Source organism: Sorghum bicolor, chromosome 2 (genome assembly GCF_000003195.3).
Source record: "Sorghum bicolor cultivar BTx623 chromosome 2, Sorghum_bicolor_NCBIv3, whole genome shotgun sequence".
NCBI classification, from domain to species: Eukaryota; Viridiplantae; Streptophyta; class Magnoliopsida; order Poales; family Poaceae; genus Sorghum; species Sorghum bicolor.
In genome coordinates this window covers 48,137,960-48,162,004 of record NC_012871.2, presented here as the reverse complement: position 1 = coordinate 48,162,004, position 24,045 = coordinate 48,137,960, and positions in this window count along the sequence as shown.

The following is a 24,045-nucleotide window of genomic DNA, read 5'->3' as shown; positions in this document are numbered from 1 at the left end:
TAGGGTTTTATCTGACAGAATTCCACGAGTTTTGTGTTTGTCTATTTCTGCAGGGGGTTATCAGGAAATACGGAAGAAAGGCCCACACGTCGGGTTTACATAGAGATATTAACGTGCCGCGTAATTTTCTACCATCTAGAAGACTCCAGAAGCCACGGGAACGAACGGGAAGGTGATCGGGCTCGGAGGCAGGGCACCCGCCCTACTCTCCTGGGCACCCGCCCTGCTATAGTACCCAATTAGGGTCAACTTCGCGGATCGTGCTCCACCAACTCTAAGGATCGAGGAAAATCACACGATTAAGGTCGGTTTGATCGGATGGTGGAGAATAACGTGGAAATTCCTTGGGAGCTACTCTTCCTAGATTTCTTGGGAGCTACTCTTCCTAGATTTCTTAGGGGCTACTCTTCCTGGACTATATAAGCAGACCCCCACCAGCCCCTGGAGGCATACCTCTTCTACAGAATCAAAGCTAGGGTTTCAATTCTTCATCCAAGTAGAGAGGATCCCTCTAGTTCTTCTAGTTCTACCTCTAGTTCATCTAGATCTAGTTCTAGTTCATCTAGTTCTAGTTCTAGTTCCTCTAGTTCTAGTTATAGTTAGATCTAGTTGTAATCTAGAAAATAGGGAGAGAGAAGAGGAGAGCGGAGGAGGAGCCGGATCTGTCGGATCTTCCTCAACATTGTACTTTTGCAGCAACTGGTTCGTTCTTCATCGTTCTCCAGGTTCTTCAATTCATAATCCTGAGTTCTTTAATTACTTTTATTTACATTCAAGTTATTTATTGGATTCCCGCTTGCATCAAGTGCTCTAATCTTTGCAACATTAGAGTAGTAATTAATAGATTAGACATGGTGTTTAGTCTTGCAATTACCTGGAATTGCACCCAATCCTGCGGATTGTTGTGGTAGCCCTAGGGTAGTGACAGCCCTAACGGTCGACGTATTCCACCTCGTTCGGATCGGTGTTTGTAGGACCGTAGTCAGAGCTTCCTAGCCCCCTTCTCATCTCTTTCTGTGGTTAGTGCTCTGATGTCCCGATATAGATAATCTTGAAGTAATTCTTGATTCTTAGATCAACTAGAGAACTCTCAGGAAACTTCCTCTCTTCCCACCAAAAATAATTATATAGTTATCCTTGGGCGATCTTGGATCTTAATTAGTACACTCACGTTCCCTGTGGAAGATCGATACTCTGGAATACTCCCGGGTGAAAGCTACATCGGTATCCGTGCGCTTGCGGATTTTTCTGTTTGCGTTTAAAATACCCAACAAGCTTTCTAGCGCCGTTACCAGGGAACGGTAGCTGTGCTAGTTTCGAACCAAATCGTCCGTGTATCCTTTTTCTTTTCCTTTTTTTACCACACTCACCATACCATTTTCACCACACCACATGGATTTCACTCCTATCTATAAATTCTTTGCTCAAAAGGGCGAGTTATTAGAGCCACCACCATCATCACATCCAATTCTTACAGATGGCTACAACCTTGGCCCTGATCTAATAGCCATGATTCAGGAGCAACCCTTCTTAGGGCAAGTAGATGAAGATCCATACACCCACCTTAGAGAATTTGAGCAGTTGTGTTCTTGCCGATCTATTTCCGGTATGACACAAGAAACCCTTAAATGGAAATTATTTCCGTTCTCCCTTTTGGGAAGAGCAAAAAAGTGGCATGCTCATTCTGTAGGAGGCGTTAATGGAAGTTGGGATGAACTTCGAGACAACTTTTGTCTCGCTTTCTTCCCACTTTTTCGAATTGCTGACCTTAGAATTGAAATTCTTACATTCAAACAAAGAGAGAAGGAAACTTTAGGAGCAGCTTGGGCTAGGTTCACAAGCCTTACCAATTCCGGTCTAAACCTTTCCCTGCCTGACCATGTACTGTACTACCACTTTTATCGTGGTCTAAACAAGGAAGCTGCTCTTCACCTCGACATTGCTTCAGGAGGCTCATTCACACACAAACTCACAGATGAGGGGAGAGCCATCCTAGAAAGAATCCTTGAAAATACCCCTTACACAGGCATTTATGATGAGTTTCCTGAAGAAGAAAAAGACGTCGAGCCTAATCCTGAACCAAAAGATGAGGAACTTGCAACCGAGTTAGAAATTCCACCTGACCCATCCATTAATTTGGTTGTAGAGAAACCTCCTGATAAGGGAATGCAAAACCAACTAAGGGATGATGAACCACCACCTTTAGAGCATCCCTTTGAATTCGAGGAAGATCTTTTTGAAGATTATGGAAACACCTCGAATTTTCCTATCCAAACACGACCTCTAGCAAGGACCACTCAATCCATTCTAAGAGTAGAATGTGTTGACATAGAACACATCAAAAGCCTTTCGGCTATTCAGAGTTATGAATGGCTAACAGAAGCAGAGCTGTCTCCTAAGGTAGCTTGAATCATCACTCCTTCAACCATTCTTCTGTGCCAAATTAGAAGGTCCCCTAGGAAGGTCCACTACAATCCATATGTTGGTATAAATGTTATTTCCAAGGAGTTAGCTGACACCCTTTATCCCAACGAGTCCATAACCCCATCTCAAAAACTTTTACAAAGGCCATCTAGATTAATTCTAGAAAGCCATGGGGTATTAAGGGCAGTTCCTGTTAGAATCAAGGACTCTAGAATATGTCTAGATTTTCATATTTTTGACATACCGGAGATTCCTCTCTTGATTGGCAGACCAATCATGAAACTTCTACAGGAACAACCACAACGAGGTCATTTAGACTTCAAGGTTGGGAATTCCACTATTGTTGTTCCTCTTGCTAGATCAATTAACACGATAGTGGAACCCAAGCTTGAACCAGATCCTATTGAGGAGATCTTAATGCTGACTCAAGAGGAGATGGCCCAACCATTCTTTAATCATGAACACTTTGTTCAAGAAGAAGAAGAGTTGGTAGAACCCGTTGAGCTAGACAAAAATGAACAACCTTCACCTCCTTCGATAGAATTAAAACCTCTTCCTTTTGGCCTCAGATATGTCTTTTTGCACAACAACCCAAACACTCTAGTAATTATCAGTGACAAGCTTTCCGATTATGAAACACAACAACTTATCACTGTTCTTGAAAGGCATAGATCAGCATTTGGCTACTCTCTCGAAGATCTCACGGGCATTAGTCCCATTCTCTGTACTCATCGTATCCCTATTGATCCCAAATCTACACCTTCAAGGGAACCACAACGGAGACTTAACAATGCTATGCGAGAGGTTGTTAAGAAAGAGGTCCTCAAACTCTATCGTGCTGGGATTATTTATCCTGTGCCACATAGTGAGTGGGTTAGCCCTGTCCAAGTAGTGTCAAAGAAAGGAGGAATGACGGTCGTTAGGAATGAGAAGAATGAACTCATCCCTCAACGAATTGTCACTGGGTGGCGTATGTGTATTGACAATCGAAAACTTAACAAGGCTACAAAGAAAGATCACTTTCCGTTACCCTTCATTGATGAAATGTTGGAACGGCTTGCAAACCACTCTTTCTTTTGTTTCCTTGATGGTTATTCTGGATATCACCAAATCCCAATCCACCCAGATGACCAAGAAAAGACTACCTTTACATGCCCGTATGGAACTTATGCATACCGACGAATGTCGTTCGGATTGTGCAATGCTCCAGCTTCTTTCCAACGGTGCATGATGTCTATTTTCTCGGACATGATTGAGAAGATCATGGAGGTTTTCATGGATGATTTTACCGTCTATGGCAAAACCTTCGATCATTGTTTGGAGAATTTAGACAGAGTCTTGCAGCGATGTGAAGAAAAGCACTTAATCCTGAACTGGGAGAAGTGTCATTTTATGGTTCGGGAAGGAATAGTGCTAGGACATAAAGTGTCCGAACATGGTATAGAGGTGGACAAAGCAAAGATTGAAGTTATTGAAAAACTTCCACCTCCCACGAATGTGAAAGGAATTCGTAGCTTTTTGGGACATGCAGGGTTCTATAGACGCTTTATCAAGAATTTCTCTCAAATTGCTAGACCCCTAACTAATCTCCTAGCTAAGGTCGCACCTTTCATCTTTAGTGATGAGTGTCATGAATCTTTTCAAACTCTTAAGAAAGCACTCATCTCAGCCCCTATTATCCAACCACCTGATTGGAATCTTCCTTTTGAGATCATGTGTGATGCTAGCGATTTTGCGGTTGGTGCCGTTTTAGGACAAACCAAGGATAAAAAGCATTATGCCATATCCTACGCTAGCAAAACCTTGTCTGGACCACAGCTCAATTACACTACAACTGAAAAAGAGCTTTTGGCTGTTGTCTTTGCTATAGACAAGTTTAGATCTTACTTAGTGGGGGCAAAGATAATCATCTATTCAGATCATGCTGCTCTCAAGTACCTCCTCACTAAGAAAGATGCTAAGCCTCGTCTAATTCGATGGATTCTTCTTCTCCAAGACTTTGACATAGAAATCCGAGATAGGAAGGGAGTTGAGAATTCCGTAGCCGACCACTTGTCTAGGCTTCAATATAGGGAAACACATGATGAGCTTCCCATAAATGACTACCTAAGGGATGACACCCTGCTTAAGATAACACATGCAGATCCATGGTACGCAGACATCATAAACTTTATAGTAAAAGGCTATGTCCCACCTGGTGCAAACAAAAGGAAGTTGCTTCATGATAGTCGTTTCCACCTTTGGGATGAGCCATATCTTTTCCGAGTCTGCGCTGATGGACTCTTGAGAAGGTGTGTTCCTATGGCTGAGGATACTCAAATTATGGAAAGATGCCATGCCTCGCCATATGGAGGACACTACGGAGCATTTCGAACACATGCTAAAATTTGGCAAAGTGGCTTTTTCTGGCCAACGATGTATGAAGATACAAAGGACTTTGTTAGGAGATGCCACCGATGTCAAAAACATGGGAATATCAACTCATGAAATGAAATGCCTCTCACAAATAATCTTCAAGTAGAACTTTTCGATGTATGGGGCATTGATTTCATGGGGCCATTCCCTATGTCCGGGAATTGCGAATATATCTTAGTAGCCGTGGACTACGTGTCCAAATGGGTAGAAGCCTTACCTTGTCGATCAGCTGATTCAAAACATGCCAAGAGAATGTTCCATGAAGTAATCTTTCCTCGCTTTGGTATACCCCGGATAGTTATAAGCGATGGAGGTTCCCACTTCATCGACAAAATCTTCCGGAAGTACCTAGCCGATCATGGAGTTCGACACAACGTCGCAACACCATACCATCCTCAGACTAGCGGTCAAGCCGAAACATCTAACAAACAAATCAAAAATATTTTACAAAAGACCGTAGATGAGATGGGTAAGGGGTGGAAGGACAAACTTCCTGATGCACTTTGGGCATATAGAACTGCATTCAAAACACCCATAGGCATGTCACCTTATCAACTTGTATATGGAAAAACCTGTCATCTGCCTGTGGAAGTAGAGTTTAAGGCTCATTGGGCACTCAAGAAATGGAACATGGATCTCCACCTCGCTAGCGAAAATCATCTGATGCAACTATCTGAGCTAGAAGAATGGAGAGAGAAAGCCTACCACAATTCAAGGATCTATAAAGAGAGAACAAAACGATGGCATGATAAGAGAATCAAGCACAAGGAGTTTAAGCCTGGAGATAAGGTTCTACTATTCAATTCAAGAGTTAAGCTCTTTGGGCATGGTAAGCTACGAAGTAAGTGGGATGGACCATACAAGGTTATTAACACTTCAACTCATGGAGCCATTACCATCCAAGACGACATAGGTAACACTTTTAAGGTAAATGGTCAACGCTTGAAAATCTATCTCGAGCCACAAAACAACCTGGTAGAGGAACTTGATGTGATTGAGTTCATAGAATTCTCACATTAAGCTCTCATAAGCTCTAGACATTTACCTAACCCTTAACATGTTCCACAAGTTTTGTTGTCTATTTGGGTTGTGCAGGATTTTGAGGCTTAAGAAGAGTGAGACCGAACATGCAAGACACAAGAGTGAACGACTATGTCAACATCCAGCTTGGGGGAGGCACCCCCACGTGTATCTAGATAAGTATTACTTTTCTTTCTTGGTTTTATTTACTAGTATTCGGAAATAAAAAAAATGCATAACCATGAAACCAATCAAAGTTTTTCTTTTGAGTAATATACAATAGTTTTGTGTAATCCTATGTTTTAAATAAAATAAAAAGAAAGTTTGATCCAAGTCTAGGTAATTGGCAAACATGATATAAGAAGGTCTGAGCTACTATTTAACTTGTTCCAAGTTTTGCTAGAGTTCTGGAGATTTTATCTTTTGAAAATCTAAAAAAATGATGAGATCCTATTTGACATAATACGTAGAGTCTTATAAGATATAATTATTAAAACTGTGGGCACTTGCTTTGTTCAAGCCATTGTTAATTCTGGTAGTTTTGGTTGAGAGAATTATCATGCTCTAAAGATCAAGATCTTTTTGTTTTAAAAATATAAAAGATTCACTCTTCCGAAGTATTATTGCGTTAGAGGCATGGGACTATGCAAAAATTTGATTCGAAAAAAAAAGAGAGTGAGACGAGAGGTAAAAATGGACAAGTGCTCGAAGTAGAATTAGGGGTACAAAGATACCCACCTGAGTGGAAAAAATGGACATGTGTTCGACAGTAGAATTAGGGGTACTTGCTGCCCACTTGAAAAAAAGAGACTGAAAAAAAAGAGAAAAAAATGATAGCCCATAGTCCCTCAAATAAGCAATATGCCAGTAAGAGATGACAAACTTTTCAAAAAGGTCAGAGGTCTTGATCTAGGAGTATGACATTCCTCTCCCTTGCTCCGAGCGTTGACATAGCAAAATGCGAAGTAAGAATGCTAAAACTGTTAAAGCTCTACTTATATATCTTTCGAGAAGAAGACAAATGCCTCAGTGCTTATAAAAAACTTGAGACATAGTGCTTGACTTAATTGTTCTGTTTTTCAATCACTTAAGACCTTAAAAAAACCCTCTAGTGAGAGGCATAAAAGTAACCCCTGTTTTCTTGCTAATTTCAGCTTTGCTCAGGGATGAGCAAAGGTTAAGCTTGGGGGAGCTTGTTGACGGTCCTTAATGCTCACATTTAACCATCAACTAATCATGGAAAAGGATCCAAATGCAACCAACACCTAGACTTAGGGTTTTATCTGACAGAATTCCACGAGTTTTGTGTTTGTCTATTTCTGCAGGGGGTTATAAGGAAATACGGAAGAAAAGCCCACACGTCGGGTTTACATAGAGATATTAACGTGCCGCGTAATTTTCTACCATCTAGAAGACTCCAGAAGCCACGGGAACGAACGGGAAGGTGATCAGGCTCGGAGGCAGGGCGCCCGCCCTACTCTCGTGAGCGCCCGCCCTGCTACAGTACCCAATCAGGGTCAACTTCGCGGATCGTGCTCCACCGACTCTAAGGATCAAGGAAAATCACACGATTAAGGTCGGTTTGATCGGTTGGTGGAGAATAACGTGGAAATTCCTTGGGAGCTACTCTTCCTAGATTTCTTGGGAGCTACTCTTCCTAGATTTCTTGGGGGCTACTCTTCCTGGACTATATAAGCAGACCACCACCAGTCCCTGGAGGCATACCTCTTCTACAAAATCAAAGCTAGGGTTTCAATTCTTCATCCAAGTAGAGAGGATCCCTCTATTTCTTCTAGTTCTACCTCTAGTTCATCTAGATCTAGTTCTAGTTCATCTAGTTCTAGTTCTAGTTCCTCTAGTTCTAGTTCTAGTTAGATCTAGTTGTAATCTAGAAAATAGGGAGAGAGAAGAGGAGAGCGGAGGAGGAGCCGGATCTGTCGGATCTTCCTCAACATTGTACTTTTGCAGCAACTGGTTCGTTCTTCATCGTTCTCCAGGTTCTTCAATTCATAATCCTGAGTTCTTTAATTACTTTTATTTACATTCAAGTTATTTATTGGATTCCCGCTTGCATCAAGTGCTCTAATCTTTGCAACATTAGAGTAGTAATTAATAGATTAGACGTGGTGTTTAGTCTTGCAATTACCTGGAATTGCACCCAATCCTGCGGATTGTTGTGGTAGCCCTAGGGTAGTGACAGCCCTAACGGTCGACGTATTCCACCTCGTTCGGATCGGTGTTTGTAGGACCGTAGTCAGAGCTTCCTAGCCCCCTTCTCATCTCTTTCTGTGGTTAGTGCTCTGATGTCCCGATATAGATAATCTTGAAGTAATTCTTGATTCTTAGATCAACTAGAGAACTCTCAGGAAACTTCCTCTCTTCCCACCAAAAATAATTATATAGTTATCCTTGGGCGATCTTGGATCTTAATTAGTACACTCACGTTCCCTGTGGAAGATCGATACTCTGGAATACTCCCGGGTGAAAGCTACATCGGTATCCGTGCGCTTGCGGATTTTTCTGTTTGCGTTTAAAATACCCAACATAAGTATAGAAGAGAATAAGAAGAGAGTTGCCAGATGGTATGATAAGAGGGTAAAACCTAAGGAGATTGCCGATGGATATTTAGTATGGAAACTAATTTTACCGATCGGGACTAAAAGTTCAAAGTTCGGGAAATGGTATCCTAATTGGGAAGGTCCCTATCGAGTAAATCGGTCGGTTCCTGAAAACGCTTATATCTTAGAAACTCTCGAAGGAGTTGAATTTCCCAAGGCAATAAATGGTAAATATCTGAAAAAAATTACCCAAACATCTGGGTCGATGCGTAGAAGTTTAAATGCCGATAACATTTCTATCGGCTAGATCAAACTGTGTCTAGAACCGGACTTAATGTTTTAAACGGGTGCCGATAACAGTCCTATCGGCTAGACCAAAATGGTTAGAATGAAGAAGCAAAGAACACCACCGATGAAGAGTTCATATGTTCAACAGCGCCTGGATCGTCGATATGGCACGCAGACGGATCTGGTTGGCTTCTTCTATCTCTTTCACGTCATCATCGGCAGAACCCTCCACTGGCTTCCGCTTCTTCTTCATCTGCAACGCTTTGCGGCCATGAACATTTCGCTCTTGTTCAAGAAGTTTGATCCTCTCAGGCAGCTGGCTTTCCTCTTGTTGAGCTTGGGACAAAGCTTCTTCTACTTGCTTGAGTTCTGCCAACAGGGCTTCTCTTTTTGCCGACAGATCAGAGATCTTATGCTTCAGTGCATCTCCTGAGGACTTCAAGATGCCGATGTTCTTGTGTTTCTCATCGGCAAGGAGCTTCACTTTCATTATCTCCTCAGAAAGCTGAGCCTGAGCAACTCTATCGGCAAGACGCTGGGTAGAATTTTGGTATTGCAGCTGACGGCTCTCTAGATGTGCAGCTTGAAAAAGGATTTCTTTGGCATCGGCAGGAATTTGGCCTCTGAGGGTCTTGAACAAGGACTTGGCTGGGTCGGAGTCATCAACCAGTTGGGCTGTGTCTTGATGAAGGAGGGCTGATAATTCTTCTAACTTTGCCCTGATCTCTGTCGATGTAATTCCGACTGCTTGAGAAGAACTTGCCTCCTCGCCTTCATCCTCAGAGATGTCGATGGCAAAGGAGAATAGGCTGTCAGGGGAATCCTGTTCCTGAAAAGGAAGATAAAATAAGTTACTCTATGATCAAGCATTGATAAACGATGCAGATAGAGATTGGGTAACTTACTTGCTTCAGGGCCATCTCTCGCCTCTGACTAGATGATGCCGATGGAACCACGGGCTGATCGGCTGGAATTGCCGATGAGACTATGTCAGCTGGAAGATTAACAGAAATAATTACAAGATGGGGAAAGTAAGTTCATCAGCAGTGATTTCCTAGAGAATATATTACCTTGAGGAGGAGCAGTACTTATTTGGATGGAAGAAACTACCGATGCTATAATTGAACTCGTTGGATCAGCAGTTTGCTCATGCACGTGTTGACACCATTTTTGGGCACGTGTCCAGGCTGGCAGGATAAGACGGCAGTGTTTTCTTTACAGGATGAGTTGCCGATGAGGGTGGTTGCCGATGAAGGAGAAGTTGAACGTGATTAAGTCTACAGGCGGTGATGTGTCTGTGCCGATTGCTATGATGAGAAAGTCTGCCGATGACTATGGCAAGGGAGTCTACTGATGATACGAAGGAAGAGTTCGGCGGCCGCCGATGGTTTGTGATAGAGTTTCAGTTTGTCACGAGGGATAGTTTTGTTATTTCCTTAATTATTTAAATCGTTTTGTATACGGATTCCGTGTAATTTGGAATTCGAATTCTAATCGTGTCTGGCTGTAGCTCTTTGAGCAGGGTATAAATATAGACCCTAGGACCTTGTAATGAGATATCTATCAATCAATCAAACACACGTTTTTACTCATATTCCAGCATCTATTTTTTCGACGACTTCGTCATACTTTTTCCCTTTTATTACGAGTTCTTAGGAATTTGTCGACTTAAGCTCGGCGTATTCTCGAGTTCCGCGTGAGTACCTCTTAGCCGTGACATCCGGGCGCATCGCTGTTGTCAGGACTAAAGTATTCGAGTTATCACCTTTGCCGATAGTAAGGTTAAATCGGCTGGCACGCCTTAACGTTTGAATCGGGTATTAGCCCTTTGTGTTTACAGACCAGCTTTTGCACCAACACATCTTTTGGCACGCCTGGTGGGACAGATTCAAGATCAAGTTCAACATGTCGATCTCTGACTTTGATCAAGAGAACGTCATCCCCGTGACGGAAGCCAATCTCAAGGATGAGCAGAAGCAAGCTATTGCTCAAGCCATGGAGTAATACAAGTTGCAATGCCTAAAGTCCTTCAGCAAGAACAGGAGCGGCGAAGTAATCCAGAAAGATGCACTGCCGGCACCACGGCAGGTTACTTTCGAAGCCAATCCTGGCAAGCTTCAAGATATGGTTGACAGTGCTATCAACCGAGCTTTGATCAACCAAGCTGGTGTACTGTCTAATACGGTTTTCAATGCCGTGGCAAGAACTTTCAAGGAAGGACAAATCCCACCAGATTATGTGGGCCCCTCTCATCATCAGCTAACGTCACGGCTCCATCGGCTGCTACGGCCGCTGCGAGTGCACAGTCTGCCGTCCCTCCAAGTACGTTGGGAACTACTAATGCACAATCTGTGCCGATGACAACTAACCCGCAGACTTCAGGTGGGCAGAATAAACTGACTACAGATATGTTGGCATCGGCAATGTCAGGGCTGACTCTTCCTCCCAACTGGTGGGGTTATGGTATGCCTCCAGAGTTGACGCCGGTTACATCACAGATAACCGACATGAGGGGCAAGACTCCTATGACATCGGCGCTTCCCAATGCGCCGTTGAACCAGAGTCCTCGGTATACTACAACTACTACTGCGAGGCCTCACACTGGGAATCCTCAAGATTCAATGTTCCAGATGCCTAATGCATCGGCAGATTCAATGCTAATGCAACAGAGGTCTATGACCCAGTCGGGGTATGTCAATTCAATGATGATGCCCAATTACCAATCATCGGCAGTGCCTATGCCGATGAACGCTAATAATGGATGGCTTGGACAGCAAGTCTTTCCCCAAACAACACCCCAACAGAGTTACCAGGCTACAGGGTTCCAGCAAGGACAGATCTATCCCGGATTCTAGAGTCAGGGGGTTCCCAACCAGCCAATGAATCTCGGACAGCAGCTCGAGGGGCAGCAAATCGGTGGACAGCAGTTTTGTGGTCCGCAGATTGGAGGCCAGATGATCAACCCAATGTTCCGTGCAGATCATGCCCCAAACAGACACGTGGAGGCTCGCCACCAGGTGCCGGACCCGCAGCCGCCTCATCGGCAGGATGCCGATGCATATTGGGCCGATAAGATTGCTGAAGTAATGAGGGATCAATTTGGGATAAAACCCAAAGTCAACACGTACTCTTATCGGACACCGTATCCTCCCGCATATGATTTGATCCCGCTTCCGCATCGGTACAAGGTACCAGACTTTACTAAGTTTTCTGTACAGGATGACACGTCAACCATGGAGCATGTCAATAGGTTCATTATTCAATGCAGGGAAGCTAGTAACAGGGACGAATTAAGGGTTCGTTTATTTTCATCATCATTGTCTGGATCGGCCTTTACCTGGTTCATATCACTACCACCCAACTCAGTGATTACTTGGGCCGATCTGGAGAAACAATTCCACAAATACTTCTTTTCCGGGGTTCATGAGAAGAAGATCACCGACTTGGTCAAGTTGAGGCAACGTAATGATGAGTCGGTTGAGGGTTTTGTGCAGAGGATACGGGAGGTCAAGAATAAAAGCTATAGCCTGGTTCTGGATGATCGGCAGCTAGCCGATTTGGCTTTCCAGGGTTTGTTGCCACATATCAGGGATAAGTATGCCTCTCAGGAGTTTGAAAGCTTAAGTCATTTGGTGCAGAGGATTTCTGATCAAGACATCAAGCCTTTCGAGCCCAAAAGAGCATGGAACAAGAAGGTATCATGTGTTGATGAGGCAACAAGTTCAGATTCTGATGAGAAACCAGTCATCGGCTTGGCAGAGTGGGTAAAGAACAAAAAGCCGATGTCTTGCCCTTTTGGGCAGAAGGAACCAGAAAAGTTTGCTTTTGACACCACTAAGGCCGATAGGATATTTGATTTTCTACTTCAGGAAGGTCAGATCAAACTGTCTCCTAATCATGTGATCCCATCGGCTGAGGAGTTAAAGAGGATGAAATATTGCAAGTGGCATAATGCAACTTCTCATGACACCAATGAGTGCAAGGTTTTCAGGCAGCAGCTGCAATCGGCTATAGAGTCTGGGAGAATCAAGTTTGACAGTTCCAAGACTCAGAAGCCGATGAAGATAGACCAACATCCTTTCCCAACAAACATGTTGGATGCTAAGGGAAAGGCTAAGGTCTTAACATCAGAAGCAGCCGAGAGAAGTGCATCGGTAGATCCTCAGCATCAAGTTACTACTACCGATGCAAGAGGTAGGGGCTTGGTTCAGGAAGGAACCAGTTCAGGTAGGCCTCCTCGGTCTGGCATCGTTATAACTCATAGAAGGCCTCGAGAGAACTGGCAGCAACGGGAAGATCGGTATCGGTGCCGGCAAGAAGATTATCGTCGGGAAGAAGAGAGACGCTGACAGGAGTGGAATCGGCATAGAGATCATTGGAACTGTCCGTTCTTCATCCATTGTTGGGAGGAGAATATTAAGCTTCCCACTGTCAGAGATTGCCCTGAGTGCAATGGTTATGATCGGTATGATAGGACCGATCGGCGTTATCATGATGACAATCGGCGATTTGATGGGCCGATCAGAGGAAGAGCATCAGTTCATGATCGGCTGGGGGGCAGGCTCAGCGTGCACGATAGGCTAGGTGATCGTGTCCAATATTTTCCCAGGAACCAGGAAGAGCTCGAAGAGATGGCTAATGCACGAGTTCCCGATGAGTTCATATTTTGCAGGGATGCTAACACGCATCGGATGGAGTCAAGAGAGAATCGACGCCCAGTAGCAAGGCAGAAGCCACTTCCTCCATGGTGTCCGGAAGGGTTGACCAAGACACAAAAGGAGATTGCAGCGTGAAAGGCAAGAGGAGCTAAACAAGGGCGAGAACTCTAGTCAGTCTGGAGGTCAGCAGCCATCAGACACTAAGAGGGAAGGTCCATCGGCAGGAGTTAACATGGTCTTTATGTTGCCGATGGAGTTTCTTGCACCATCCAGTGATGGTGAGTTGGAATTTTCCGATCAGATAGCTCAGCTGGCTCTGGATCCGATGACAGCTATCTTTGAGAAACCTGCCGATGATGAAAGACAGCATCTCAAAGCTCTGTTCGTCAAAGGAAGGGTTGATGGGCAGCCAATGACCAAGATCCTAGTTGATGGTGGAGCTGCTATTAATATTATGCCGTATGCAGTATATCAGAAGCTTGGGAAAGGGGATCAGGATTTGACCAAGACCGATATGATGCTTAAAGACTTTGAAGGGAACGTGTCTCCAGTCAAGGGGGCAATATGTGTGGAGTTGACCATCGGCACCAAAACTTTGCCGACAACTTTCTTCGTGATCAGTGGAAAGGGTGCGTACAACTTGTTACTGGGAAGAGATTGGATTCATGCCAATTGTTGCATCCCGTCTACAATGCACCAATGCTTGGTTCAGTGGGTAGGTGACAAAATTGAGATTGTCCCAGGAGATTCTTCTTATGTTATTGCGTCGGCAGAGGCGGATACCTATGAAAGGACCAGGTGCATTTCAGGAAAGATTTTCTCAAGGTTGCCGATTACGAGATTCCACCGATCCAAGCAGTCGGTTCTGATGACGGTTTTTGATGGATAGGTTCGCCGATGATGGAAAATTAGGCCAGGGATTCACATCGGCCGATGATTTGGTAGAAGTAGATATAGGTAGTGGTGATAAGCCTAGACCTACTTTTATTAGTGCTAAGTTAAATCCTGAGTGTAAGCAACAATTAACCGATTTGTTAAAGGAATATAAAGATTGCTTTGCTTGGGATTATACCGAGATGCCTGGTTTAGACCGATCAATTGTTGAACATCGGTTACCCATCAAGTTCGGATTTCGGCCACATCAGCAGCCAGCTCGCCGATGTAATCCTAATATTCTACCTGATATTAAGGCCGAAATCACTAAACTTATTGAAGCTAAGTTTATTCGGCAGTGTCGGTATGCCGAATGGATTTCCAATGTCGTTCCGGTTTACAAGAAAAACGAGAAGCTTCAGGTGTGCATTGATTTCAGGAATCTCAATAAAGCCACGCCGATGGATGGATACCCGATGCCTGTTGCCGATCTGCTGGTTGACGCCGCGGCTGGTCATCGGATCATTAGCTTTATGGATGGCAATGCAGGATACAATCAAATATTCATGGCAGAGGAAGATATTCCAAAAACCGCATTTAGGTGTCCTGGTCATGTTGGGTTATTTGAATGGATAGTCTTGACTTTTGGCCTGAAGAATGCTGGTGCTACTTATCAAAGGGCTATGAATTTTATATTTCATGAGTTCATCGGCAAGCTGGTGGAGATTTATATTGATGATGTGGTGGTTAAGTCTGGGGATTTCACAAAGCATCTTGCCGATATACGAAAGGTGTTAGAATGCACAAGGAAGCATGGATTGAAAATGAATCCCAATAAGTGCGCATTTGGTGTATCGGCAGGGCAGTTTCTTGGTTTCATGGTACATCAAAGGGGGATTGAAATTAGTCGAAGATCTATTGACGCCATCAATAAGATAGTGGCCCCTACCAACAAAACTGAGCTCCAGTCCTTGATCGGCAAGGTAAATTTTATCAGGAGATTTATATCTAATTTGTCTGGTAAAATTCGTGCTTTCAGTCCTCTTCTTTAGCTAAAAGCCGATCAAGAATTTATTTGGGGGAAAGAGCAACAGTTGGCTCTAGAAGAAATTAAGAAGTATCTAGTGAATCCTCCAGTTCTAGTTCCACCTCAGCGAGGAAAGCCCTTCAGATTGTATTTGTCTACCGATGGGGTGGTTATCGGTTTAGCTTTGATTCAAGAATTTGAAGGGAAAGAGCGCGTAATTTATTACTTAAGCAGGAGGTTGATTGATGCTGAGACCAGGTATTCGGCCATTGAGAAACTTTGCCTATGCTTATATTTTTCGTGTATCAAGTTAAGGCACTACTTGTTATCGGCCGAATGCACTGTTGTTTGCAAAGATGATGTGGTACGGTACATGCTATCTATGCCGATTATGAGTGGCAGGATCGGTAAATGGATTTTGGCGTTGTCGGAGTTCGATCTGCGTTATGAATCGGCTAAGGCACTTAAAGGGCATGTTATGGCCGATTTTGTGACCCAACATTGCGGCACGGTGGAGGCTGTGGAAATTGTGCCTTGGACACTCTTCTTTGATGGATCTGCATGTGACCGGGGGGCAGGAATCGGCATAGTGTTAGTTTCTCCTATGGGAAGGAAGTATGAATTTTCCTTGCCAATCGTTGCTACGTCAACAAATAATCAGGCTGAGTATCAGGCTTTGATAAAAGGATTAGAGTTGTTAAGGGAAGTTCGTGCTGACGCTGTTGAAGTCTTCGGGGATTCTATGTTGGTTATAAATCAATTGGCCGGGAGCTATGAATGCCGAAGTGAAGTTCTCATAACTTATTTCGAGAAGAGCATGCAACTGTTAAAGGAATTCAAAGATTTCCGATTAGAGCATGTTCCTCGATTGCATAATGAAGAGGCCAATCGGTTAGCTCAGCATGCCTCGGGATATCAGCCTATGATTAATGCAATATCGGCAATCGGTGCCGATGATTGGAGGAAAGAAATTATTGATTATTTGAAAGATCCATCCAAGAAAGTTGAAAGACGAGTTCGATTTCAAGCAACCAAGTATGTGCTCCTTGAAGATGAATTGTACTATCGAACTATTGATGGAATTCTTCTCCGATGCTTAGGTGATGATGAAGCTAGGAGTTTGATGGGAGAAATTCATGAAGGAGTGTGTGGAGCACATCAGTCGGCTTTTAAGATGAAGTGGATGATTAGAAGGAATGGATATTATTGGCCGACTATACTTGAGGATTGCTTTAAGTATTTCAAAGGGTGTCAGAAGTTTGGTAATATTCAAAGGGCACCTGCATCGGCTATGAATCCTATCGTAAAGCCTTGGCTGTTCCGAGTATGGGCTATTGATCTGATCGGACAGATTTATCCACCATCTAGCAAAGGGCATAAGTTTATTCTAGTTGCCACTAATTATTTCACTAAGTGGGTCGAAGCTATTCCTTTGAAGAAAGTCACATCAGCCAACATGATTGATTTTGTGAAGGAGCATATCATTTACCGATTTGGGATTCCTCAAACAATTACTACCGATCAGGGCACTATGTTTACATCGGGGGAGTTTGATGAATTTGCAATCGGTATGGGGATTAAAGTGTTGAATTCTTCTCCTTATTATGCTCAGGCCAATGGGCAGGCCGAGGCGTCTAACAAAGGAATTATCAAGCTTATCAAACGAAAGATTGAAGAAAATCCTAAGCGGTGGCATACATTATTAAATGAAGCGTTGTGGTCCTATCGGATGGCTTGTCATGGATCAACCAAGGTGTCACCTTATCAATTGGTGTATGGACATGATGCAGTGTTGCCTTGGGAAATTAAGGCTGGATCTAGGCGATTGTCTTTTCAAGATCAATTGGCTGCCGATGATTATGCCACTTTGATGACCGATGAGTTAGACGATCTAGCGGGACATCGGTTAAAGGCTTTAATGAGTATAGAAGAAAATAAGAAGAGAGTTGCTAGATGGTATGACAAGAAAGTAAAAGCTAAGGTGTTTGCCGATGGAGACTTGGTATGGAAATTAATTTTACCGATCGGGACCAAAAGTTCAAAGTTTGGAAAGTGGTCTCCTAATTGGGAAGGTCCTTATCGGATAAGTCGATCGGCTCCTGGAAATGCCTATATTTTAGAAACTCTCGAAGGAGTTGAATTTCCCAGAGCATTAAATGGCAAATATTTAAAGAAGTACTACCCCATCATATGGGTCGACGCATAGAAGTTTAAGTGCCGATAACACTCCTATCGGCTGGATTAAAATGTATCTAGGGCCAGACTTAATGTTTCAAAAGATGCCGATAACAGTCCTATCGGCTAGACTAAGACATTGAGAAAGCTGAAATGCAGAGGAGCGAAGACGTGTTGCCGATGAAAGCTTCAGATGTTCAGCAGCGCCTGGATCGCCGATATGGCGCGCAGCCGGATTTGGTTGGCTTGTTCTATCTCTTTGGCATCATCATCGGCAGAACCTTCTATCGGCTTCAGCTTCTTCTTCAACTGCAGCGCTTTGCGACCGTGGGCATTTCGCTCCTGCTCGAGGTGCTTGATGATCTCCGGTAGTTGACTTTCTTCTTGCTGGGCTCGGGATAAGGCATCCTCCACTTGCTTGAGTTCTGCCAGCAGGGCTTCTCTTTTGGCCGATAGATCAGAGATTTTCTGCTTCAATGCATCGCCTGAGGACTTCAAGGTGCCGATGTTCTTGTGCTTCTCATCGGCTAAGAGTTTCTCTTTCATCATCTCCTCAGAGAGCTGGGTCTGAGCAGCTCTCTCAGCAAGGCGCCGAGTGGCTCTCTGGTACTGCAGCTGGCGACTTTCTAGATGTGCGGCCTGGAAGAGGGTTTCTTCAGCATCGGTAGGGATCTGGCCTCTGAGGGTCTTGAACAGAACCTTGGCTGGGTCGGAATCATTAACCAGTTGAGCTGTGTCTTGATGAAGAATAGCCGATAGTTCTTCCAGCTTAGCCCTGGTCTCTGCCGATACAATCCCAACTGCCCGGGAGGAACTTGCTTCCTCACCTTCCTCTTCGGAGATATCAATGGCGAAGGAGAATAAGCTGTCGGGGGAGTCTTGTTCCTGAGAGAGAAGATAAAATGACTCATTTTTATGGTCAAAGCATCGGCAAATGATACAGCTGGAACATTGGATGGCTTACTTGCTTCAAGGCAATCTCTCGCCTTTGGCTGAAAGATGCCAATGGGGCCACAGGTTGGTCAGCCAGAGTTGCCGATGGAACTACGTCAGCTGAAAGATAACAGAAGAGGTTATAAGATCGAAAAGGAGAAGCTCATCGGCAGTAATATTGTAGGGAGTACGTTACCCTAAGGAGGGATAATACTTGTCTGAACTGAAGAAACTACCGATAGTATGATTGAACCTGCTGGAATGGTAGTTTGATCGCCTACATCGGCCGGCGCGTCTTCTGGTTGGAGTGCTTCTAACTGAGGTTCTTCTTGCTGGAGTTCTTCCATCTGTGGTACTTCCTGCATTGGTTGGGGAGATGGTGCTTGCTGCGTCTGGACTTCTAGAGAAGAAGGGGAAGACTCCACCGGAATTGGAGATACCGGAGGAGGAGGGGGAGTTGCCACTTTCTGGCGCTTTGTTCCAGCCTTGGTACCCTTGGCGCCCTTCCTCTTTGGCTGGCTAGACTGTGGGGCATCGGCACCTTCGCGTTTGGCTTTTACCGATGCACCGGTTTGCTGCAACAACAAAAAGGAGTTTATGAGTACAAATGTAGCCGATATAAAGGTGATCAGTGTGAATAAAAAAGGTTTGGCAAATTGCCTTGAAAGCCTGCGCCAGAGTGGAAGCAGCTACCGTTGGTGATGTCTCAGTTCTCCTGGTGGTGACTTTCTTAAGGCGCACACCCCGATGCACGATGGTAGCCAGAGTGGGAGCATTGTGGCCGATTGAGGAGATCGGGCCTGATGGAAACAGGTCAATCGGCTTACCACTTCTGCTAACCGATGGGGGGATGTTGTCAACCCGCGAAAGGGATACAAAGGTGAGTTACCGATGGAAATAAAATTGAAGAAAAAAAAAATGGAACATCGGTTTGGAATACTTACAGCGTCGTCAGGGACTTTGTACTCGGGATCAATCATGCCGCGATACGAAAGGGCTGATTTGCAGAATAGATGCTCCTTCCATTCTGCCCACCATAGTTTGTACGCCTGAGTGATGAAAGCGGCTGGAACCCACTCTGACAAATCTGCATCTGTATCGGCATTCGGTGGTAGTTGGGCTACTCGAATCCATTCAAGAAAGTTGCTGATGGGCTCTCTGGGTTTTATCACATCGGCATAACAGAGCGCAATCGGCAACTGGCCGAAAGCTAATTGACGAGCTAATGCCGATGGGTTGTAAAATTCATAAGTTTGGGGAGAGGTTTTTGTGCTACCAAAGAAATTCACTGGTATGGCTCTAGGAGTCACAATTGCCATCATCACCTCATTATCCCTGTCAAGAGCGTCATCAAATGGATTGAAAACCAGGGGGAGCATACTGTCTGGGTCATCATAGGCCAACCACGGTCGTTCATCTCTAGCCAAGCCCTCATATAGAGTCTGGAAGAATCGGCCAATCTGATCTGGATTACCCCCTGAACCAGGTAGAACTATGACAGCTTCGCCAAAGTTCAAGGGAGCGCGTGTTGCCGATTCCTCCTCACCCATCACATGATTTTCAGTTATATCTTTTGGGAAACGCTGTGTGAACAGGTTGAAGTTGAGGCGCTTGTGTAGATGCAGATTAAGACACATGTTAATAAACCACCAGGGGCCTCCCAAGTTGCCAGTGGATTGGCCGAGCAGGAGTTTCTTGGCCACCTGATGGAGGAGATGATAAGCAGCGCCAAGCAAGTATCGGCCGAGAGGGAATTGGCCACCGTTAGCCAGTCTCTCTGCTGCCGATAGATAGACGGAAGTCGGTCCTGCCGATCGACCACAGAACACAAACTTGTCCAGCCACATGTTCAGAAAGGTGGTTTGTTCCTTTATGCTGACAGACCCCGTCCCACGATACTTCTGAATGTACCCTGACCAGTGTTGGGTATTTTAAACGCAAACAGAAAAATCCGCAAGCGCACGGATACCGATGTAGCCTTCACCCGGGAGTATTCCAAAGTATCGATTTTCCACAGAGAACGTGAGTGTACTAATTAAGATCCAAGATCGCCCAAGGATAAATATATGATTATTTTTGGTGGGAAGAGAGGAAGTTTCCTGAGAGTTCTCTAGTTGATCTAAGAATCAAGAATTACTTCAAGATTATCTATATCGGGACATCAGAGCACTAACCACGGAAAGAGATGAGAAGGGGGCTAGGAAGGTCTGACTACGGTCCTACAAACACCGATCCGAACGTGGTGGAATACGTCGACCGTTAGGGCTGTCACTACCCTAAGGCTACCACAACAATCCGCAGGATTTGGTGCAATTCCAGGTAATCGCAAGACTAAACACCACGTCTAATCTATTAATTACTACTCGAGCGTTATAAAGACTAGAGCACTTGATGCAAGCGGGAATCCAATAAATAACTTGAATGTAAATAAAAGTAATTAAAGAACTCAGGAATTATGAATTGAAGAACCTGGAGAACGATGAAGAACGAACCAGATGCTGCAAAAGTATAATGTTGAGGAAGATCCGACAGATCCGGCTCCTCCTCCGCTCTCCTCTTCTCTCTCCTTGTTTTCTAGATTACAACTAGAACTAACTAGAACTAGAACTAGAAGAACTAGAACTAGAACTAGATGAACTAGAGGGATCCTCTCTACTTGGATGAAGAATTGAAACCCTAGCTTTGATTCTGTAGAAGAGGTATGATCTCCAGGGGCCAGGGGGTCTGGTTTTATAGTCCCTTCAAGTGAATCTGGGCCATCGGATCAAACCGACATTGATCGTGTGGTTTTCCTTGAAGTATTAGGTCGGTGGAGCATGATCCGCGAAACGTGTCCTGATTGGGCACTGTAGCTGGGCGGGCGCCCTGCCTCCGAGCCCGATTTCCTTCCCGTTCATTCCCGTGGCTTCTGGAGTCTTCTAGATGATAGAAAATTGCGCGGCACGTTAATATCTCTATGTAAACCTGACGTGTGGGCCTTTCTTCCATAATTCCTGATAACCCCCTGTAGAAATAGATAAACACCAAAACTCGTGGAATTCTGTCAGATAAAACCCTATGTCTAGGTGTTGGTTGCATTTGGATCCTTTTCCATGATTAATTGATGGTTAATTGTGAGCATTAAGGACCGTCAACAAGCTCCCCCAAGCTTAACCTTTGCTCGTCCCTGAGCAAAGATGAACTCAAGAGTTTCTGCAGTGGTTTCATGCCTTAAAGATATACATGCATTCAAACAAGATCTCATCTCTGGGTTAGGGTAACTGTTAAGATTTAAACTTACTCATATTACCTTTCACCATGGGGCTTGCAACCGTCACTTTGGTCTTGAGCAGTTAAAAGATAGAACGGTCAAGTCAAGCGCCATGTCTCTTGTTCTTCGATTAACTATAGCTCTGGAGTTTTTGCTGATTTTCAAATAAAACTCAGAGATTCCTTGTATGACTCTCTCTAGTCTCTCTTTTGTGGTATTTCTGGATCCTTACCAAGGCAGTAATGGTGTATGCCTTCTCTCTCACCCTACTCTAATAAGGTTTTGATATCTGGAGCTCATAGGTGGGAGATAGCTAATACACACTTACAAGACATTTATTGCATAGTCAAACCATGGATCCAGAAGAACAAGTCAATAAGTCAAATCAAGATGTGCATGTGTGGCGAATGAATGGTGTATGGTGATGATGGTGATAACAATGGTGAAAGTCTAATTCTATTTGTGCTCTTTTGAGGGGATACATACCTTTCTTGCTCTTTTGAAACTTTTTTGAGGAGAATGAGATGCTCTATATTTTCTTTTTCTTTTCTCTCAGGTGGGTATTTTGTACCCCTAATTCTACTGTCGGACACTTGTCCATTTTTACCTCTCGTCTCACTTTTTCTTTTCTTTCGAGGTTCCGGGCACTTGCCCCTTTTTATTTCCTCGTATCTCTTTTTTTTCTTTCTTTTTTTAGAGTACTCATCTCCTGAAATAATATAGCAAGTGGTAGTAACCAAGATAACTTGAGCATTTATTTCACAGGGAAAAACAGAAATAGGAGAATGTTTTTGGCTATTCTCTCCTGGTGTCGAGGGTATCGGTAAGGGGTACCCTCAGCAATACGCATTATGAGATTGCCCGTATGAAGGTCGAAACCCTTAATTCGACGCTCTAATCTTACGTATGCGCCGCCATCGACGGTCGCAGCCTCGAAGACGGGAATAGCCTCGAGCGAATCGGTTCAGGACTCGAGCGACGGCTGCCGTCGATGACGGAAGCGGGCTCGAGCGAACCAAGAGGAGTCGGGCGCGAGGACACTGTCCGCCGCCTGACACGCGCACGCGAGCCGGAGCATTAAATGCACCTGACGCTTCCCACCTAACACACAGGTCATGAGAGGCGTGATAGGGAGCAAGCTTCTGTCCCATCGTTCTTTTTGCAGCCTTCCCACCGAATTACCCAGGGCGTGTCAGGACGCAAGAAACAAGGATGGAACGTCTAATCGGGACCCCCTCGAGATATCCAAGGTCAGCGCTCCAGATACCAGCGTATTACACGGCGTCCGACCCTCGACCAAACAGGGCCCCTATCCAGGAACAAGTTGGGCGTCGACTAACATCATCACAGCTACGCCGTCGGGTCCGCCACCATACCGTACAAGCGTGCGACCTCAGGACCGGCACAAGGCGGCTGGCAGGGCAGAACACAGGAGCACGCGTGATCATCACCGAGCTATCAAGATGGGACGGCTCGAGGCCATGCCGTACGGAAGCCTCGAGTAGGTCAGCGCTCCATGCGGCTATCAATCCCTACTCCAACATCTATACATGTACCCTGTGTCTCTCCTTGGAACTATAAAAGGAGGGACTCAGGAATAGAAGGGGGACAGATCACAACACAAGAACACACACACTCGTACGCAGTAGAGCTGCGCACTCCATACCACGCTTGTATTCGCCCCTGTACAAGCACTTAGGTGCAAGATAATACAAACTCACTCCCCCCCCGACGTAGGGCCTTCTCTTGCCCGAACCAGGATAAATCTCAGTGTCTTCTTGCATCACCATCCGGAAAGGGGAGCACGCATACAAATTTACTCGTTGGTGTGACCCCCCGGGGGATAAAACACCGACAGTTGGCGCGCCAGGTAGGGGCCCTGCGTGTTTTTCATCGATTTCCCACCACTTTCCGGATGGCTACTCCTGCCTCGCCGCTTCCGCGCTCCACGGTGATTTGGTTTGGGAGTCTCGAGTTCATGTCTACGGGCTCCGGCTACGACATGACCTTGCTCTCAGTCAAAGGACCAGGAGGAGTCCGCGTTACGCCAGCACGGTCGAAGGCTCCAAGACGCCCTCACCACCACGCCTCCCCGCCTAAGAAGAGGCGCGGGCAGCACCACCGTGGCCCCTCTGCTTCAGCGCGACCAACAACTCGCGCAAGGCAGGATGTGGGCCACAAGGCAGCGACACCGTGTGACCAAGCAACCAGCACGACGACTCGGCATCACGCGACGACGGGGGAAGACGCGTCTCGCGCGCCCTCCCCCACCGCAGCTAGGCAACGTCCACACGGGTTGTACTCCCCAAGGGCGGCACTGCCGTTCGGGTTGGACAACGCCGCGGCGTCTCTCGCCAAGACAATATGCCCAAACGCTCAGACGTACGTGGAAAGACCAATGGTCATCCCACGTAGCTCTGAAGC